Raw genomic sequence first — 5,527 nt, forward strand, 5'->3', positions numbered from 1 at the left:
CTGTCATTCTTCATTATGCCTGGAAAGTTTTCCTCTAGTAATTCTTCCACAACTTTTTCAGTGCCTTTACTTGCTTCTTCCCGTTCTGGGATTCCAGTGATGCAGATGTTATTTCTTTTAATGGTATCCCACATTATTCTTAAGCTTTCTTCTGTTTCCTTCTTTTTTGTTTCTGCTTTTTTCTCAGTTATATCTGTGGTGACAATTCTATCTTCTATTTCACTAATTATGTTTTCCATCTCTTTACCTCTATTTGTATGACCCTCCATCATGTTGACAGCATCAGAAACCTTAGATTTCCTATTTAGAATTATGATTTCTTGTTTTCCCAGTGCCTCTAATGCCTCATCTGTTTTCTCTGTGTTGTTTTGGATTGTTTTTTTTTTAAGTTCCTCCTGATTTTTTACGTTAGTGTCCTTTAATTCTTCAAGTTTGTTTTTCATCCATTGTAAACATTCAATCATCTTTTTTTTTAAAAAAACTCTGCATCAAGAAGTTCCGTCAGACTTTCTGGCTTCATAAAATCCATTGCTACTGTGTCATTTTGGGGGGTAGATATCTTGTTTTGGGCTTGCATGGTGAGTGAGGTACCCTGCTTCTTTTGAGACATTGAAGTGGAAGAATTTTCTGAAAACTAAGGTGATAGTTGGTTCTTGGTTTGATGTCACTACTTCTCTATCGAGATGTCCAGTACCTCCCTTTTGCTTAAGTTGGTGGGACCAATGTGGTAGGGCCAAACGGCAATTTGTAGTCAAAAGGAACTAAATCTTCAATATTGGAAACTTTCTCAAGTGAGTTTGAAAAATGCTATTAATTTGGTCTATGTGTTCTTCTTCATTTGTGTGGTTTTTTGTTATGTTTTGTTTTCTTTAGCTCCTGGCCCAAGGGCCAAAGGCCCGAGGACCCCAAAGTTCAGAGTTGGTGGCAGGGTCGTGGACTGGGTCGGGGCAAGCAATGTGGTACCTAGAGACGTGGGTCAAAGGTGCAGGGGTGGGCTCCAGTTAGAATCCACTCCCGCTGTCCACTGCGTCTGCACGGAACCCAACTTTGCCAGTCCCAAAGTTGAGAGCTGGCGGCAGGGTCATGGACTGGGGCGGGGGAAGCAATGTGGTACCTAGAGACGTGGGTCAAAGGTGCCGGAGTGGGTTCCAGTTCGAATCCACTCCAGCTGTCCACTGCATCTGCCCAGCACCCAACTTTGCCAGTCCCGAAGTTCAGAGCTGGTGGCAGGGTCGCAGACTGGGGCGGGGGAAGCAATGCAGTACCTAGAGACGTGGGTCAAAGGTGCAGGGGTGGGTTCCAGTTAGAATCCACTCCTGCTGTCCACTGCGTCTGCGCGGCACCCAACTTTGCCAGTCCTGAAGTTCAGAGCTGGCGGTGGGGTCATGGACTGGGGCGGGGGAAGCAATGTGGTATCTAGAGACGTGGGTCAAAGGTGCAGGGGTGGGTCCTGGTTCGAATCCACACCCTCTGTCCGCTGCATCTGCGTGGCACCCAACTTTGCCAGTCCCGAAGTTTAGAGCTGGGTCAGGGGAAGCAATGCAGTACCTAGAGATGTGGGTCAAAGGTGCAGGGGTAGGTTCCAGTTCGAATCCACACCCTCTGTTCACTTCGTTGGCGTGGCACCCAACTTTGCCAGTCCCGAAGTTCAGAGCTGGCAGCGGGGTCGCGGCTCCTTCCACTTTTTATGCAGAAAGTTCTTCACAGTTAGTTTGATACATACATCTAATGGCTGGATTTTGGAGCTACAGCCTGCTGGGACCACTGCCGGCAAAGTGCTAGAGGCACTAAGCATACCCAGTACTTCTGATAAATGAGTGTGATGATAGTCCGTCACAAGCATGCCTTTGCCACGCTGGCAAGCTGTGTGCTTTTGCCACACTCGAGTAGACCACAGCTCCATGATCTCATCATCACTGCAGCCGCTCTCCTTTGCTTCTAGCAATATAGAGTTGGGCACATTAGCAGAATGATCTATTTGCCCCTAGTAAAAAACCAGAGTGGGGAGGACTGTGCCATCTGCCAGAATGGCCCGTACCACATTGCACCACAGGTCCCCCGTGCCCACTGTCTGTAGGGCATTCTCTTTTCGGTCATCACTGCTCAGTACCTCCATATCCAGGAACAAGGAGATCTCGTCAATAGCTACAATCATAGACAAGGGTAAGTCCTGGTTGTGAATTTGCCATTGCACAAATTCAATAAAGAGTCCTGCATTCTCTGCCACATCCTTTGGCAGAGTGTGTGTCACAGCTCGTCGGGCATGAGGAGTCAGATGGTGTCGTAGCATGAAACGCACGGCCCACTCATAGGAGATCTTAAAACCCCCTTCCAAAGAATGTCCTATTTTGGTGGCCTTCTGGAACAAGGTCTCCTCATTTACAGGTAGCTGTTGCTCACGTTGAGTCAATACCCACTCAGCCAATTTCTCTTCTGCTTCAAAGCTCAAATATTTGCCTTCTTGATTCTCCCCCTGGGAGGCTTGGAAGCGACGAAGCCAATGCCAAATACGTAGCTGTGGGTTTCAGAAGTGCTCAGCTGCTTGTTCTGTATTGCAGCATAGGGCAAACAGGACTACCCGAAGTTTCTTCACAGACAGCTGCTCCTTCTTGCTAATTCCATTGGCACTACCTGTGCTCAATACTGGCTCAGGATCCTGGGTGATTGGGCTCCCCTCCTCCTGGTCATCAACATTCAGACATTCAGCCTCCTCAGAAGTCAAGGATGGTAGCACTAAAGGGTGGGGATGAGTAGGGGTGGGTGGTGGGGTTGCAGTTGAGGCCGGTGATGGGAGGGCCTGGGCCATGAGAGTTGGGGGCTCTTCAGGTTCAGGTGGGGCAGTTTCTACAGATGTCACAGTAGCGGCTTTGTTGGGAGGGAAGGAAGGAGGTGGGTACATATTCTTTAAGTTCCGATCGTGAACTTGATCTTGGGTCTGGCCATGCCTTGAGTGAGACATCCAAGTGAGTCCCCGTCGTAGGATGTTGCTCGATCTGTGAGAAGGGTTGAATACTAAATGCTTGGCCATGGCATCTCCCACAGATGTAACAAAGGAACATGAAGTGCAGGCCAGTTTGAGTCCACTCACAGAATTTTAAAACAGAGCCAAATACTTGGGGCTTTTCCTTGGAACATGATTATTGATCATGTGGTTGGCATAAGCTCGAGAGCAACAAGTGCTATAACGGCACAGAGAGCAGTGTACATAGGTAGGGGAGTGATTAGGGAAATCTGGGATCTCAAAGCTTCATTCTAGACATGTCTGCCGGCCCATGGCACTCATTTTCCTAACAGCTGTCTTTGGATGCTGCGCTGGACAGGGGGATAAAGGAAGACAGGTAGAGGGTCCACTGAGGAACTCAATGGTGCTGCCTCCTGCAAGGCGCTGGGAGGTTTATCATTTGAAGAGGCAGGAACAGTTCGTGGCTGCCCTCGTGAAGCCCAGTTTGTCACCTTGGTGCCTGGTTTCAAGCCTTCCAGCTGCTTCGGTTTACAGAAGGTTTTGTGGTGCTGAAATTTGTGTTCAATTTTGTCCTTGGCAAAGGGAAATTGCAGCCAGCATTTGTTACAATACATTCCTCTTCTGGTGTCTCATGTAATGCTGCTGGAATGCATTGCCATTTTTGAAGACCTTCAAGCAATAAGGACAGAGCAAGTGCCGGATGTCCTCATGGATCATCTGAAAATGAACATCAACCTCAGAGTAGAGTGAGGAGCGATACTGACACACCTGGCAAACATAAGGCATCTCTCCTGGCTTATGAGTATCCTTCATATGCTGGAGAAATAGTGGCTCACTTTCAAATGCCCACTCACAGATCTTGCACTTTGTAGTTGATTCATAGGGACTGTGAACATTTTCCAAGTGACACTGGAGCTGGAATGGTGTGGAAAACTGACGATAACAGTGTTGGCAGATAGTATGACCATCAACCCCACCATTCTGCTGATCAAGTTCTACATGGTGTTTCATATGGTTCATAAATCGAATATTATTTTTTAGCCTTTTGGTACAATGTGGGCATCGGAAAGATGTGGCGACCTTAGAGAAATTTGTGAGTTGTGCTACTTTACCACCATCCCGTCCATAGTAGAAGTCATCTACTAGCATAATGAGCTTGGTCTGGACAGCATCACTCACATTTTCATTTGGCTCTGGTACTTTGGTAGGTGGTGACAGAGCAGGAATAGGTGTAGATGAGGGCATGGAAGCAACAGGAGCTATTTTCTCAGGGGATGGGGGCTTTGCTGCTGATGGGACACTGGGTTCTGAATCCAGAGACTTCCCTTTCTTCAATTATTCAACCATTTCTGGACAACAGTAACACATATGACCTCTCAAAGCTTCAGTAATAAGGAATTGAGCGTTACGCCGTGGACAGGCTTTCCGTCCACCATCCTGGAGATCAAACACTGGAATGGGAGAGGTCACTTTTATTGAAGACTCAGGTCCACTGGTTCTTTGAGAGCCATGAGCTGGGGTGTTGTTATATACCACCACTGGCCCAGAACTTTGGCCCAGTGAAGGGATGGTATTAAGGGTATTCACCAATTTGGCTACTTCATTGCTATTTTCACCTGTAACTCCAGGTCGCTTGACAGTGACAAAGCTGGTAGTGCTCACTGGAGGCTGAACAGCTAGTTGTCCCAGTGAGGTTGGCTGTGTGGCAGTAGGAGTGGTGGAAGTGCTGGGAGTGCACTTGGTCTGCTGGAACTGGGATTGTGGGATGGTGCTTCGAATGGTGAGTGTGGCTGGAATGACAGTAATAAAGGTGTTGGTGGTAGGTCGCACAGGCATTGTGGAACCTGGCCTCACTGGAGTCATCTGAGAGAACACTTGTAGGACTCCAACTGTTGGCTTAACAAACTGGGCACCTGGGGCTGGGACTAGTAATTGGTCTAACTGTTTGGCCTTGCTGTACATTCAGCACAATTCCAACCTGATTCATTGCATTTTGTACAGGCAGGACATTCCTTACAGGAAATCCCTGTGTAGTGATGAATATTGGTTGTGAGGCCACAGAGGAACTAGTCACATGATTGGCATTCTGCATGACCTGGACAGACCTCAATACCAGTTGAGTAACCATTGTGCTTAGACCTGGGGTTGGATTCTGGGTCAAGATGAGTGGCTGTCCACCTTGTTGGACCAAAGGATTACCAGCTGTAGTAGTTTTCTCCACTGAATTATAATCTTCAACTACAGAGTCCTCAACGACATCACTGATCTTCTGCCATGGCTCCAACTCCTCCTCCTCACATTCCATGCTTCCGCCTCCAGTAGTCTGACCCGAGGAAGGCGCCGTTGCCTTAAAGGGACCTTGCACCCGACACTGGCAGAGGGGGGTGGGAGCAGGGGAGGGGACGGGGGAGGCTTGGGGGAGACGAAGAAGAAACCGTTGAAAGCTCGTCTCCTCAAGGGTGAAAGGAAATCTCCCTCGGGTTCAACTGAATTGGGATGGATTTTTTTTTCCCGAGGGGGGGCGGGGGGCCCCGAGGGAGGGGGTGGGGGGGGCCAAGGAATGCG

At 48.4% G+C, this 5,527-nt stretch overlaps 1 pseudogene; it reads right to left on the bottom strand.

Moving 5' to 3' along the window:
- Positions 1–1,648: 1,648 nt before the first annotated feature.
- On the bottom strand, positions 1,649–5,267 carry LOC102855094 (annotated as a pseudogene).
- Between the last annotated feature and the right edge of the window lie 260 nt (positions 5,268–5,527).

This window comes from Elephantulus edwardii, unplaced genomic scaffold (assembly GCF_000299155.1).
Source record: "Elephantulus edwardii isolate Elephantulus edwardi_28Jun2011 unplaced genomic scaffold, EleEdw1.0 scaffold00526, whole genome shotgun sequence".
NCBI lineage: Eukaryota > Metazoa > Chordata > Mammalia > Macroscelidea > Macroscelididae > Elephantulus > Elephantulus edwardii.